The sequence below is a fragment of the Temnothorax longispinosus genome, chromosome 5 (assembly GCF_030848805.1).
Source record: "Temnothorax longispinosus isolate EJ_2023e chromosome 5, Tlon_JGU_v1, whole genome shotgun sequence".
Lineage (NCBI taxonomy): Eukaryota > Metazoa > Arthropoda > Insecta > Hymenoptera > Formicidae > Temnothorax > Temnothorax longispinosus.
The window spans coordinates 12,618,750-12,635,406 of NC_092362.1; the positions used below are offsets into that span (position 1 = coordinate 12,618,750).

At 48.1% G+C, this 16,657-nt stretch overlaps 1 protein-coding gene and 1 pseudogene across 1 annotated transcript in view; both read left to right on the top strand.

Annotated features, from left to right (window-relative positions):
- Positions 1–16,657, top strand: part of LOC139813476 (uncharacterized) — a 396,598-nt gene that overhangs the window by 339,613 nt on the left and 40,328 nt on the right. The window lies entirely within an intron of this gene.
- LOC139812800 (uncharacterized) lies at positions 8,892–10,862 on the top strand (annotated as a pseudogene).

Below are 16,657 nucleotides of genomic sequence, written 5' to 3' on the forward strand. Positions count from 1 at the left end.
CTAACCTATCCACTAGCATATAAGTATAGAAAATAAGTTACGATATACGCAATAGGCATGGCCTATTCCAATAATGTATATACACAATGAATAAGTCGCAATGCCTACAAGGGTTTAGCCATAGGAATTTCCCCGCAACACTTCCTTCAGGTAACGCAAACCTAAACCCTCCTAGACCCTTTCTGAAAACTCAGGACATGACCATATAAGGAGAGAAATCGAAAGCGAAGCCGATGACGCAACTCAACCCTTCCACTCAAGCAAACAAAAGGAAGAAAACTCAGAACATGACCATATAAGGAGAGAAATCGAAAGCGAAGCCGATGACGCAACTCAACCCTTCCACTCAGGCAACCCTTCCACTCGACCACCCCCGCCATCGGGAAAACAGGAATATAAGGACGAACATCCCAAGGGACGCTCTCAGTTCCTCGGAGTCCTACCTCGATCACGGACTCTCCAGTTAAGTAACCACTGAATCCTTCTCGAGTCTCTCTGAATCCAGAACCTTCCTATTTCCACATCGAGAATCTTCCTATCTCCACGTGCGTTACCGAACCCAGAGCCTTCAACTCTCTCACTACATATAGAATCACGCGTCATATAGAAATACGCCATACGTTCGTCCCACTCGACAATTATATTGTAATGTTGTTACTTTTGTAATCATATGTTAGCTCATAGATGTCCTATGTAGAATTATCGTAATATACAATCATTTTTATACAATATCTTACTCTACAAATTCTTACACCTCTTCGCACATCCTCCACTGATCCCACTTACACTACATCCACACACGAGCCCAGTGCCGTACGAACGGCACGTCTCCGCCTGTGGGTATTCTAGTAATTGCAATAAGACATCCGAATCACCGGTCCTCCTTTTGCGCCACATCTGCGTACGAGGCAGTGCCGTACGAGCGGCACGCTACCGTCCGTGGGTGTCTGGAGAGGGGCAGTGCTGTACGAGCAGCACGCTTTCTCGCCACGAGCAAGGAGAGTCAACCGAAGCGTATTTGTCTTTTAACCTCAATCAGTAGTTAACAAATGCCCAAGACGCGACGAAGCGGACTCAAGGTACGCACCCGCAGGCTCAACCGCCTTTTGTCCGGGACCTCTCCGAATCCATTGTTAGGAGTCCTTTCCGATTACGCGCCTGATCCTGAATACGAAAAGTACTTCGTCGCGAGTTCCGCGTGCAAGGCGGACGCGAGACCAAAACTCGAAAACGTAACTTCAGTGCGCAAAATTAACATTAAAAGTATACAATACATCTACGTTCCACTGGACAAGGCCGAGTCTCGAGCAGATTACCAAGCATTCCGGAAGGCCCAGAACTATCGGCTAACCCCGATCACCTTCACACCGGGGGGAGATTCCGACAATCCACCACCAGTTCCATCTTGGGGATTCATCGCTTCAATCAAAAAGGACGACCCCCGCCGGATCCGCCTGATCCAGCGCCGCGCCGAAATTCTACACCTGTGGTTTGACGCCTCACCACCAGAACACTGGGGCACCGCGGATCACCCATTGGAACTCGACTAAAGGTAAGTGACGACGCCCCTAGGCGCTAAGCGAACGACATGAGCGAGCCGCGCACGCGACGCCCCGCGCGCCGACTAACCCCATTGGCCTCTAGAATTGCGCGGCGGAATTGGTTATCGCGCGCCGTGTGTGTCTTTACTATCTGCCATCAAAATCGTGATAGCAAACACTACCTCTGTGAAGAGTGTTTCCGAGACCTAACGGGCCCGCAACGCCGCCAGTACGACTGCTTAGTGCGCCATTATATGCATATCGGTTACCGATACAAAGTCGAAGAGTGCGATTCGTGCGACGTCGTGATCGGAGAAATCCAGAGCCCCTCCGCGTGTACCACGTGCTGTGAAATATTCTCTAACGTAAAACGTTCGGTGGAACACGAAGGAGGAGACCAATATTTAGAACGCGAATCTACGATAATTGCCATCTCCCAAACTAGAGTTTAGCGCTCCATTGTTCATGTGTCCCGGACATCCAGTAAATCGGCAACCTCCGGAGGTAGTTTCACCCCCTAGCCCTATCAGAGCATGGCTAATGACGGGAATCTGTGTTTGGTCGTTGTTTTTCCAAAATAAAACTACGGGGGTCATTATTTGTGAGGATTGCCAGCTCGGCCAATACCAGCCCTTCCGGCAAGATTTTGAAGGCGTTCTCAGGCACTTCGTGCAATACGGGCCGCGAATAAAGTTCCCCACGTATAGCGAGTGCAGTAAGGATCTAGCCGACTGTCGGCCCGCTTTCGAATGTTACGCATGCACTAGAGTAGAACCGTTTGAACGATATCTGACGAATCCTCTGAATCAACGGTACGGTGATGAACTACCGAATCTAAATCTCCCAGTGAGGGTGCGGATCGGGCAAACGATTTGGTGACGAGCGTCTGGATAACAAATTACCTCGGTCGCAGATATCCCCGGATAGAGCCTTTTGGCTCGATAACCCGAAAAGCGACTAGTCCCGTATAAGCGATCCGAGTACCGCCCTCTTCGCGGCCGCGATCTATCGGGACGTAACACAAATCTGGTGACAGCGGTGGGATACGAAAATTCGCGATGCCAGACACTCGTTCCAAATCCACCGAGCCTCCGAGCGAGGCGGAACTCGCAAAACGTAGGGCCGACATGGAGCACGACCTCGAAATACTCCATAAAGAGAAAAAGAAACAAAGGGCGGAAGAAGCAAGGTTGCGCGAAGAACAGGAAAGGGTTAGGTGAGATCAAGAAGTTCTCGAGAAAGGAAGGGAAGAATTAGAAAAAATTAGAATCGGCATGGAGCAGGAACGAGCCGAGATGACGAAACAATTCCGGGAAACTAGGACTGAATCGAACGAGTCACGGGATGCCGCGCAAGCACTCTCTCCCTCGCGACAACGCTTACGGTTCGACGAATCAATCTCGGACAATCGCTATTCCCGAGATCCGAGCATGGAAGATTATCGACTATCTGCCTCGCGACAACAATCACGTTCCGACGCGTCGCGCGCGGGTAGCCGTTCCCCGCGAGACTCAACTCCGGAAAATTATGGCCCGCGTATATCCTTCAAAGAAGCCTTAGACACAGTCCCTTCCTTTGACGGACAGAATATTCCCTTGTCGCAATTTGTACGTGCCTGCAAACGCGCCAAGGAGATTCTCCCACCGTCTTCCGAACGCAATCTAACCCGCCTTCTCCTGACCAAATTACGCGGAAGGGATATATCCGCGGTGGAGGACGAGGTGTGCGAAAACGTGACGCAACTCGCGGACCTATTAAATGGCGCTTTCGGAGTACCGCGCACGATAGATCAATACCGCGGCGAGCTGAGTACTATTTATCTAAAATCAGGAGAGCATATATTAGATTACATAACCCGAGTAAAAGATCTCCGGTCGGCCATCCTCGATGAGGAAAGGCGTACTCGTGGATACATAGACGACCACTCAACGACCGAAATCGACGCCCTAACCGCGCGATCCTTTTGCGAAGGACTCCCGCTCACTTATCGAATTCAACTCAATCGTAGAGACCATTACAATCTCCCCGCCGCATTCGCTCACGTTAAGACCCTCGCGAAGAGACAAGAGCTAGATAATACGCGTTTCAATAACCCTCGTAAGGATGACGGTGAACGTGGATTAGAAAGAAATGCCTACAAGCCCGCGAGGTCCCCCCCCCCTCCCGAGCGCTACGAAACAAACAAGGATCGGTATAATGGAACAGCATACCGAACAGCGTACAATAATCGTTACATTCTTATCAGACCTCGATACGAGGACCGTACACCGCGTTATAGGGAGACAGAGAGAACTTACGATAACAACGCAAACAGACCACGGTATCGAGAGACAGAAAGGGCCCGCGCGGACTCAGGTAAAAGCGACGACATCTGCCGATATTGTAAAAACCGGGGTCATAAAATAGAGGAATGCCGTAAACGACAATACAATAACTCCTTGCGAACCCAGGGAAACTCTCCCTACCCCTCGAGGAACGCGGACGAACCTCGAGCGGGAACACCGAAAGAAATCCGTCCGATGAGAACAATAATAGAAGCACCGAGCGAAGAAACACCCGAATCGCAATAACGAATCCATCGAAATCGTCACACGCACCTAGCGTAAAATTAGCGATAGAAGGGTTGAGGGGCGAAACAATGGTAGACACGGGAGCCGCCCCGAACGTAGTAAAAATAAATAAACTCTCTTCTCTGGGAGACATAGAAACAAGCGCAGGCATAATAATCACGGGGATAACAGACGGTAAGATAAACACACTCGGAGCGGTAGAGACGAAATTCTTGGGGCGCCGAGTCGAATTTCAAATCGTAACCGATGACTTTCCCATCTCGCAAGATGGCATCTTAGGATCAGACTTTCTGCGGGATTCTTATGTGATAGACGCCACGCAAAACCTCCTGACGTGGGAAGGAATTCCGATACCGTTGACTGGAAAAGATAAAAAACCAGACGCGCCCACGGTATCTACCACACCCACCGCACCGACGGTAACTCCTAAATCTACTATATCCACCGCACCGACGGTAACTCCTAAATCTACTATATCCACCGCACCGACGGTAACTCCTAAATCTACTATATCCACCGCACTGACGGTAACTCCTAAATCTACTATATCCACCGCACCGACGATAACTCCTAAATCTACTATATTCACCGCGCCGACGGTAATTCCTAAACCTATTATATCCACTGAACCCACCGCGTCGATAGTGCTTTCGACGTCTTCCACATCTAATTCGCCGATCAAGGGTGCCGCGCTCAACGTAAACCGCGTAATCAAGGCCCCCGAGGCAAGCACCGAATTCAGCGACAAGGAAGCCGGGACGAATTCGGGCGAAAACCACGAACTCCCCGCGGCCGGTAATCAGAAAACTGACGCAAATTTAACTTACGAAAACTTTCTAATTCCGGCAAGAACGCGCGCCACCTTGCCACTTCGAGTAAGCAATCCGGAAATTGCGACGGGATACGTACCGCGAATACACGTGCACGACGATATCTACTTAGGAGATGCCGTCGCCACAAATCGCGGCGGAATTGCCTACATCGGCGTCGTTAACTCCGCCGAGCGGGACATCGAAATTTCGCTACCGACGGTCGAGCTTCAGGAGATAGAAGCATACTCTACCTCCGGCCCCCCCTCCCCATCTTTTGCATCCTCTAACAAGGGTCATAAAAGCACCCTTCACCAAAAGTCAACCGCATCCGGGCGTTCTACCTTAGGGCCTAGAACGACCAGGAGCGAGAAAAAAGCGCAGCGTATGCTGGCAACATTTTTGGGCAAATCTCGTGTAGATCAAATAAAAGAATTACTTTGATTAAATCATCTAAATGACAAAGAGAAAGAGCATGTTCACGAATTAGTAGAAAAATATAGCGATCTGTTCCGCCTGCCGAGCGATAAGCTGCATCACACCGACGCATAAGATCCCCACCACGGACAACGTCCCGATCAATACGAAACAATACCGCTTCCCGCCAATGCACAAGGAAGAAATTGACAGGCAAGTAAAAGAATTATTAGAAAACGATGTTATCGAAACATCGACATCCCCATATAATTCTCCCTTGTGGATTGTGCCCAAAAAACCCGATTCAAAAGGTAACAAGCGATGGCGCATGGTGATTGATTATCGCGGACTAAATGAAAAAACAATCGGCGACGCGCACCCCCTACCAAACATTACAGAGATATTACATCAACTCGGCAGCGCGAAATACTTTAGCGTCTTCGATCTCGCCTCGGGGTTCCACCAGATACTTATGGACCCGTCCGACGCTCACAAAACGGCATTTTCCACGCCGTACGGGCATTACCAGTTCAAACAAATGCCTTTCGGACTCAAAAATGCGCCAGCCACGTTCCAACGGCTAATGAACCAGGTTCTGACGGGACTCCAAGGCGTAGAACTACTAGTATATTTGGACGACATTATCATATATTCAAGTTCTTTGCGAGAGCATCTCATAAAATTCCATAAGTTAGCTGAGCGACTCAGAAGCGCTGGTTTGCGACTCCAGCCAGACAAGTGCGAATTTTTGTGTAAGGAAGTCACTTACCTCGGGCATGTGACTTCTGAAGCGGGCGTGAAGCCAGATCCGAAGAAAATTGAGGCGGTCGAACACTTTCCTCGGCCTCAGAATGCGAAGAACATCAAATAATTTTTAGGCTTGGCAGGGTACTATCGTCGTTTCATACCGAACTTCTCTAGAATAGCAAAGCCACTCACCGACCTTCTAAAGAAGGACGTCGCGTTCACCTGGCAAAAAGAACAGGAAATGGCTTTCTCCCACCTGAGGAGACTATTATGTTCACAGATCATAAGCCACTTGTTTGGTTGCATTCAGTGAAAGATCCATCATCGCGTTTGGTCCGATGGAGATTGAAACTCCTAGAGTACGAATATCACACTGATTATAAAGCAGGCAAAATCAACGCGAATGCAGACGCTCTTTCCCGAAATCCGATCCAGCAGCAAATCCTCTCCCTTACCGAAGCCACAGAATCCACCGACTCGGACGAGTCGATATTTTCCTCCAAACCGCGTGCCAGGAGGAGGCGACACACCTCGCCCGACGCGGATTCTCCCAAGGATACAGAGGACACCCTCGCAGTGAGAGAAAAAGAAATCATTGGAGGTAACGTGCCAAGCAGTGACGATGAGAATTTAAATGAAAACGGAAAACATGAAGATTCCGATCCTGGCATAGCATTGGACGACAGCGACACGGATGACACTAGTAGCGCATCGGAGATCTTCGATAACCCGAACGAGCCATTCGATCCACAGCCCGCGAAGGCCAAAATCACGGAAATTAAAGATCACTTCCTGTCGCGAAGGGATAACTTAGTCGTATTCATCTCGCAGCAGGGGGAACCGTGTGATCTCGGCGGTAGGATGATGGTGGAACAAAAGAGACTGCCGACGATAGTAAATCAAGAGCTCGGCCGAGCCCGAGTAGTTACACAAGGCAAATCGAGGATCATCGCACTGCCAATTAAAACTAGCGTCTCGGAGGATACGCAGAGGAAATGGGTGACAGAAGCCATCTCATCTCTCCTTGATGTGTGTACCACACTGGACCTGGCAACGGTCTCTATATGTAAAGGGGGCGTAGACGGCGTGCCGTTTTCAAAGGTCCGACGAGTACTAGAAGATGCGTTCCGGGGTAGCCCTACTCGCATCCTGGTGTGCAAAAATCACATCATGATGCCGTTAGACGCCGAGAAGCCTGGGATCCTGAGAGAAGCTCACGCCTCGGTGATCGGAGGACACAAGGGAGTCACTAAGACGTACCGAAGACTCAGGGAAAAATATCATTGGCAGGGGATAAAGAACGATGTACAGGAGTTCGTTTGAAACTGCAGAAACTGTCAATTGAAGAAGCTGGTTCGCGTCAAGACCCGACAGCCGATGGTGCTCACCGATATTCCGGAAGCGGCTTTCGACAAGATCTCCATGGACATTATAGGACCCCTACCTATCACGAACACAGGATACTCCTACGTCCTCACAATCCAGGACCTCCTCACCAAGTATTCCTTAGCCATCCCGGATAAACTTCCGAAAACGGCCCCCCTCCGATTTCGATGAAACTTTGTGAAAAGCTTCGTTTTGGGTCAAAATGAAAGCCCTTAAAAGGAATTTTGGCGACTCCTATGATAAAGCCATTTTTTTAGATAAAATGATAAAAAATATAGGAAAATCTTCGTAATTCTACAGGATGTTATAAATTGAATATATACTGTTTGTATTTAATGATTTATTCGGGACTACCGCACCTCCCCCGAAAGCACGGGGGGTGTGCGTGAACCTCGGTTCGCGTGGAAAGTGTATGCGTGAACTATTTCGGGACTACCGCACCTCCCCCGAAAGCACGGGGGGGGGGGTGTGCGTGAACCTCGGTTCGCGTGGAAAGTGTATGCGTGAACTATTTCGGTACTACCGCACCTCCCCCGAAAGCACGGGGGGGGTATGCGTGAACCTCGGTTCGCGTGGAAAGTGTATGCGCCATCCCCTTGAAACAAGCATCCGCGATCGACGCAGCCGACGCATTCGCCAAAGACTTTATCTGCGTGTACGGAGCCCCGCGGGCAAGGCTCACGGACCAGGGCAGTCACTTTATAAATGCGCTCATGCGCAATATTGCTAAAAAATTCCGTATTGCGCAATACAAAACCATTGCCTACAGGCCACAGTCAAATGGCTCAATAGAAAGATCGCACCACGTACTATGGGAGTACTTAAAACAATTCTGCGAAAGAGATAACTGGGATGACTACCTGAAATTCGCGACCTTTTTTTACATACTAGTGTACACGAGGGCACACTATACACCCCCCATGAGCTAATTTTCGGAAAAACCGCGCGCGCCTCGTCAAGCGACCCGCCTCTGGAAGGGGAACCTAACGAGACTTACGTCGAATACCTGGAACAGCTATTCGAAAAACTGCGCGAAACACAAAGGAATGCGCGCGGAAACCTCGACCGAGCCAAAGAGCGATCCAAAAATTACTACGATAAGAGAATGAACGCGCGCACTTTTAAAACAGGAGATCGCGTCTACTTCCTTAAAGAGCCGAGCCGAGGGAAGTTAGACGACCAATACGTAGGCCCGTACGAAATAACTGAAACTTTAGGAAGTAATAATGTTAAGCTTCAAATAGGAAATAGGTTTAGAATCGTGCATGCAAACAAATTAAAACTCGCTGAGCTAAGATCATAGGAACTAAGAAATCCCCACCATTGTACTTCCCCCTCCCGTAGCGTTAAGGGCTAGTATATAAGAACGACGTAGCGACCACCGGTCACAAAACTGGTCGAGCAGCACACCCAACACCATCATGGAGCCATTGACAGTGACACTCATCCTGGCGGTACTTAGCGCGCCCGCGCGCGGCCTCTTGGGCTTTGACTGCAGAGGAGAGGGACTAAATGTGACAACACTGTCCCTAACGGATATCGGAAACTGCGAGCTGGAAGATTTAGAACCGGTCACCGAGGAGACATATGTTCAGCTTTTACAATTAAGCGAATTCGACCACACTACCGCGGTCCAATGCAAAATCGAGATAGACCGCGATATAAAATATTGTGGATGGTCCTCCTACGATTCAGCCGTGCAAGAAGGAAAATACGAATACATACGAGAAATCTCAGGGGATGCCTGCCGGAAAATGCAGGATACTGGAACCCTATTCCTGGGAGGAGCCAGCGGAATGATAACCGGCATTAAAGTAAACGCCACCACCACCCGCGCTATTACAATGGCCGGATCACTCACCATGAATGGTAAATGCGAGGGAACGCAATATAGTGACCCCTCGGACACCTGGAACCACGTGTTTGTACAGGCAACGGTGAGAATAACGACGCAACGGATGGAAGTGCCTGTAAAACATGCTACGAACGAAGTAGTGCTACCCTCTGGCACCCGCTGTCCAGCCATGGAAGGCGAGTGTTACGACGCCGACGGGACAATGACATATTGGAAGACGTTGCCGACCGATTCCTGCCAGTTCAACAAGTACGACGTGCTCTACGAAGGAAACGCCCACCGAGTTTCGCCTAAACCTACACAGAAGGAGACCCCGGTCATCTACACCTTGACGACAAGGGACATCACCTTCGCTCTGGCCAAAACCACGGAGACAAGCCTCTGCGGCTACAAGATAATACAAACAGAGCATCCGAAATTGTTCATTCTCGAAACCAAACCAGGGCGAACCTTCAAAATTAAGGCGGGAATATCGATCGACAATCTAGACATCTTCACGTATGTGAACAGCAAGTTCATATACGTCGAAAAACGCATGAGGACGCAATTGACCCAACTCTACCGGGACATCATGAGTCAAAAGTGCGCCCTGGAGAAGCAGGTGTTAGAGAACGCCCTGTCTCTTGCCAGCATCGCCCCCGACGAAATGGCGTATCGAATCATGAAGGCGCCGGGCTACACAGCTATTACAGCGGGCGAAGTTATATATATAGTGAAATGCGTGCCAGTTGCATGCAAAATAAGGCAGACGGAGAACTGCTACGGTGAGCTGCCCGTCTCGCACAATAACATATCCTACTTCCTGCTCCCGAAATCTCGAGTGCTGATCAAGGGCGGCACAATTCGAGATTGCAACGAACTTTTACCATCAATGTATAAGGTAGATGAGGCGTGGTTTAAATTAATGCCACGCCCGGTGGAAGCATTAGCCCCACCTACGATTCAGCCATTAACGAAACCACAATGGAAGTATGTAAACCCATCCAACCTCGCCACGAGCGGAATATATTCCACACGAGACCTCGACCGCCTCCGCGACCACATCATGTTCCCCATAGAGAAACCACCGATGCTGAATACATTGGTGCAGGGAGCAATGGGCCATGACATCCCACGCGGCTATGTTTCGCTACATCACCTGCTGGACGAGGAATCGCTGGAAAGGATTGCGGAGAGCACTGTACGACGCCTATGGAATGGATTCGTCACATTCGGCTCAGCGAGTGCCGGAGTGCTGGCCATTATTCTCCTATTCCGCCTGGTCAAACTGGTGATCGACTCCATCATCAGAGGATATGCGCTTCACTCTGTCTACGGATAAAGCGTACACCTGCTGGGAGCCGTATGGAGCTCAGTCACGCACCTGCTCCTGCACCTCAGCAACAGGAAAGACGCCCCCACCAAAGGAACCGATCCTGAAGCACCGAAGCTCGAAACGACCACTTTCATCTCCGACAGAGAGCCCAGTACCAGTAGTGGTATCAGAGAAATGGACTACGGCGAGCTCAGGAAGTATTTACGCGACAATAACTCGTAAAAAAATAAAATGTAAGATTACCATATCCTATTAGTTAAGTATACCCTATGTAGGATAAAATGTAGGAGTATCGTCCTACATTTTCAAATAGGGGGGAGGTGTTACGTCCACCCTCTCGTACGCTCGAAAAATTTGAAACCTTTTTTAGATTATAGGAAGACTTTAATCAGACCTTACTCATAAGAACAATGACTTACCGACAGTAGGATTAAGTTACCACACTTCCTAGTATGACTTACCGACAGTAGGATTACCACCGAATAAGTTACCGCACTTCCTAGTACGACTTACCGACAGTAGGATTACCACCGAACAAGTTACCACATTCACTAGCATGACTTACCGACAGTAGGATTACCACCGAACAAGTTACCACATTCACTAGCATGACTTACCGACAGTAGGATTACCACCGAACAAGTTACCACATTCACTAGCATGACTTACCGACAGTAGGATTACCACCGAATAAGTTACCACACTTCCTAGTACGACTTACCGACAGTAGAATTACCACCGAATAAGTTACCACACCAGCGATAAGTCACGACCTGCGCGATGGGCCTAACCTATCCACTAGCATATAAGTATAGAAAATAAGTTACGATATACGCAATAGGCATGGCCTATTCCAATAATGTATATACACAAAGAATAAGTCGCAATGCCCACAAGGGTTTAGCCATAGGAATTTCCCCGCAACACTTCCTTCAGGTAACGCAAACCTAAACCCTCCTAGACCCTTTCTGAAAACTCAGGACATGACCATATAAGGAGAGAAATCGAAAGCGAAGCCGATGACGCAACTCAACCCTTCCACTCAAGCAAACAAAAGGAAGAAAACTCAGAACATGACCATATAAGGAGAGAAATCGAAAGCGAAGCCGATGACGCAACTCAACCCTTTCACTCAGGCAACCCTTCCACTCGACCACCCTCGCCATCGGGAAAACAGGAATATAAGGACAAACATCCCAAGGGACGCTCTCAGTTCCCCGGAGTCCTACCTCGATCACGGACTCTCCAGTTAAGTAACCACTGAATCCTTCTCGAGTCTCTCTAAATCCAGAACCTTCCTATTTCCACATCGAGAATCTTCCTATCTCCACGTGCGTTACCGAACCCAAAGCCTTCAACTCTCTCACTACATATAGAATCACGCGTCATATAGAAATACGCCATACGTTCGTCCCACTCGACAATTATATTGTAATATTGTTACTTTTGTAATCATATGTTAGCTCATAGATGTCCTATGTAGAATTATCGTAATATACAATCATTTTTATACAATATCTTACTCTACAAATTCTTACACCTCTTCGCACATCCTCCACTGATCCCACTTACACTACACAAGCCCAGTGCCGTACGAACGGCACGTCTCCGCCTGTGGGTATTCTAGTAATTGCAATAAGGCATCCGAATCACCGGTCCTCCTTTTGCGCCACATCTGCGTACAAGGCAGTGCCGTACGAGCGGCACGCTACCGTCCGTGGGTGTCTGGAGAGGGGCAGTGCTGTACGAGCAGCACGCTTTCTCGCCACGAGCAAGGGGAGTCAACCGAAGCGTATTTGTCTTTTAACCTCAATCAGTAGTTAACAAATGCCCAAGACGCGACGAAGCGGACTCAAGGTACGCACCCGCAGGCTCAACCGCCTTTTGTCCGGGACCCCTCCGAATCCATTGTTAGGAGTCCTTTCCGATTACGCGCCTGATTCTGAATACGAAAAGTACTTCGTCGCGAGTTCCGCGTGCAAGGCGACGCGAGACCAAAACTCGAAAACGTAACTTCAGTGCGCAAAATTAACATTAAAAGTATACAATACATCTACGTTCCACTGGACAAGGCCGAGTCTCGAGCAGATTACCAAGCATTCCGGAAGGCCCAGAACTATCGGCTAACCCCGATCACCTTCACACCGGGGGGAGATTCCGACAATCCACCACCAGTTCCATCTTGGGAATTCATCGCTTCAATCAAAAAGGACGACCCCCGCCGGATCCGCCTGATCCAGTGCCGCGCCGAGATTCTACACCTGTGGTTTGACGCCTCACCACCAGAACACTGGGGCATTGCGGATCACCCATTGGAACTCGACTAAAGGTAAGTGACGACGCCCCTAGGCGCTAAGCGAACGGCATGAGCGAGCCGCGCACGCGACGCCCCGCGCGCCGACTAACCCCATTGGCCTCTAGAATTGCGCGGCGGAATTGGTTATCGCGCGCCGTGTGTGTCTTTACTATCTGCCATCAAAATCGTGATAGCAAACACTACCTCTGTGAAGAGTGTTTCCGAGACCTAACGGGCCCGCAACGCCGCCAGTACGACTGCTTAGTGCGCCATTATATGCATATCGGTTACCGATACAAAGTCGAAGAGTGCGATTCGTGCGACGTCGTGATCGGAGAAATCCAGAGCCCCTCCGCGTGTACCACGTGCTGTGAAATATTCTCTAACGTAAAACGTTCGGTGGAACACGAAGAAGGAGACCAATATTTAGAACGCGAATCTACGATAATTGCCATCTCCCAAACTAGAGTTTAGCGCTCCATTGTTCATGTGTCCCGGACATCCAGTAAATCGGCAACCTCCGGAGGTAGTTTCACCCCCTAGCCCTATCAGAGCATGGCTAATGACGGGAATCTGTGTCTGGTCGTTGTTTTTCCAAAATAAAACTACGGGGGTCATTATTTGTGAGGATTGCCAGCTCGGCCAATACCAGCCCTTCCGGCAAGATTTTGAAGGCGTTCTCAGGCACTTCGTGCAATACGGGCCGCGAATAAAGTTCCCCACGTATAGCGAGTGCAGTAAGGATCTAGCTGACTGTCGGCCCGCTTTCGAATGTTACGCATGCACTAGAGTAGAAGAACCGTTTGAACGATATCTGACGAATCCTCTGAATCAACGGTACGGTAATGAACTACCAAATCTAAATCTCCCAGTGAGGGTGCGGATCGGGCAAACGATTTGGTGACGAGCGTCTGGATAGTGAATTACCTCGGTCGCAGGTATCCCCGGATAGAGCCTTTTGGCTCGATAACCCGAAAAGCGACTAGTCCCGTATAAGCGATCCGAGTACCGCCCCCTTCGCGGCCGCGATCTATCGGGACGTAACACTACGAAGGAAGAACGATATGTTTCACAAAAATGAAACGTACGAAAAGAGCCTTTCGTCACGAGTTTTGTATACTTACGTCCCACGTTAAAGAAAAGAACGCCGCGAGCTAACCGAAGTAACGCGGAAAAGGTGTTAATGAACGTCGTGGAGCTTGGTGCCAGATCTGCATATATTTTTCACGTACGGTTTATATTTTTAAAGGAACTGTTGGTTCAGTTGCACGCGGCATCTGCAGTTCTAGCGTTCACAGCGTCACGGTTAAAACGGATCGTTCGTTCTTGTGAAACGTACAACAAAGCGATCGTAAACCTTTATCTCAGGAAACTACGTTTTTGTATACGTTTCGTAAGACGAAGTTCCAAGCATTATATAGCACAAACACGAAAATATGTATTACAAACTATGAAACAAATCTACACGGAAACGAAGGATGTTCCGTTACGTTTTATGTCCCACTTTCTTGAGTGGCTAGAATGTTTTGCAACTTTGATCATTACAACGATGTAAAGTTAACGAAAAAAAAATACGATGATACGACTACTTTGTCGTTTGATACTGTCTACATACGCGTACGTCGTGTCGACGTACGTCGAGAAAAGTTTATATATCATAGTTTTACGTTCTTTTCTATATAGCGCGAGATACATGTACGAAGTTATATTTTTTAAAAACGTACTCAAGTATACGTTAAATATAGGTCCTCGTTCGTCGCGTGTGCTACAACGTAACGGCTGAACGGTTTTTGTTAAAAAAAAGTGCGAACGCGTGATATCCTGAAACTTTATAAACGTCATACTACAAAGGCGTAAAAATGTGCGTAGTAAATACGATACGGCGCACTATGAAGCAATGTTTGTTTTAAGGCTTAGTTTTCGGAGCGTTTGTAACGTATATACAGAGAGCTCGACGCGCGCATGTCATCTACGATAGCCTACGTTATTTTTTCGTTTGCTTAATCTAGCTAAAGCGTTTCTTACAAATTTTAACATGTACGAAAAATCTTAGACCGTCGGTTACACGTAAAGCAAAGACGTTTATATTTAAAATCATTTAACGTGACATTCTGTGAACGTTTTCTCTACGTTTGTTCTTCGACGTAGCGCGGATCGTTTATATCTTTAACTATTCGTTCGATTTTTGAATACGTTTATTTCTCGTTGTGCGTTTTCATTTTTCGCGTCATACCAAGTCAACCTTTACATTCGACATACTTTTTATACGTTTAACTGTCGTTGCTTGAGTGACATGTAAGCAACTTGCTATACGGTTGTGGGAGCGTGAGCGATAGACCAGCCTCGTTCGTTACAAATAATAATATTCTTTATTTACGACAATTAGTACGGATCGCTCTTTCCTGCTATGCAGCTACGCAACGACTCTCTCGACGGTATCGCCACGCCACCTTCGTAGGCTCGCGAGGCTCAGGATTGGCCCGTCCTCGAGCCTTCCTATTGGCTCTCGTAACGAGCCTCGGATTGGCTGCTTCTTGTCTTCCTACTGGCCGCCGTGAATCGGCAGCGTTGCCGGTCGGGAAGTTCGGCGGTAGGTTCAAATTCCCGGGGGGACCGTGGCAACTAGCTTACACTCGGCTTTTCCTGCCACCGTTGCCTGTCCTCAGGCATGTTAATTAGTCTGCTCCTTACTGGTAGTTCTCTTTTAGCTATAGTGCTGGGTTGTCCTTGGTGACCGGTGTAGTAAAACCGGTACACTTATTCTTTCGTCTTAAATCCGGACAATATATCATCATTTTCCATTAACGGCGTCAACTTGGATTTCTTGGGCACATCCATATACAGCATCCATTTTAAAGGGTTTCATCGGCTACAACCAATTCCATAAATTAGTATTCTTTTTGCAATCAAAATCAATTAATTTAAAACAATGGCTACAACCACTGGGTTCTATTTTTTATTCTGTGCTACCGGCTACGACCGTATAAAATCGTCAATAATAATTATTATTTAATAAGTACTAGAATAGTTTTATTTTCCAACGGCGACTACCGTAAATTAACAGCAACAGCTATAGAATTTGTTCAATACTTGAACCAATGAGTAAACCAACGGCAACAATGGAATCTCATAACCCTGACGGCAACTACCGTCAAGCCAACGGCAACAACCGTATAATTGGTTTCATATTTAACAATGACAAATAACGGCTACAACCGTGAATTCATCATGCTTCCTGACGGCAACTACCGTCAACGGCAACAACCGTATAATTAGTTCCGTATTTAAAACAATGACAATCCAACGGCTACAACCGTGATATCATCATAACCATGACGGCAACTACCGTCCACGGCAACAACCGTATAATTGGTTTCATATTTAACAATGACAAATAACGGTTACAACCGTGAATTCATCATGCTTCCTGACGGCAACTACCGTATAATTAGTTCCATATTTAGAACAATGACAATCCAACGGCTACAACCGTGATATCATCATAACCATGACGGCAATACCGTCCACGGCAACAACCGTATAACTGGTTCATCAATTGGAACGACGACAACCAACGGCTACAACCGCGAAATCATCACACTCCAGACGGCAACTATCGTCAACGGCAACAACCGTACATCAACGTTTGCGGTCACACTACCATCGAACGAGCAACTAATCACTCACCTTGAACAGTGATCCACGGTTTCATATTGTCGGC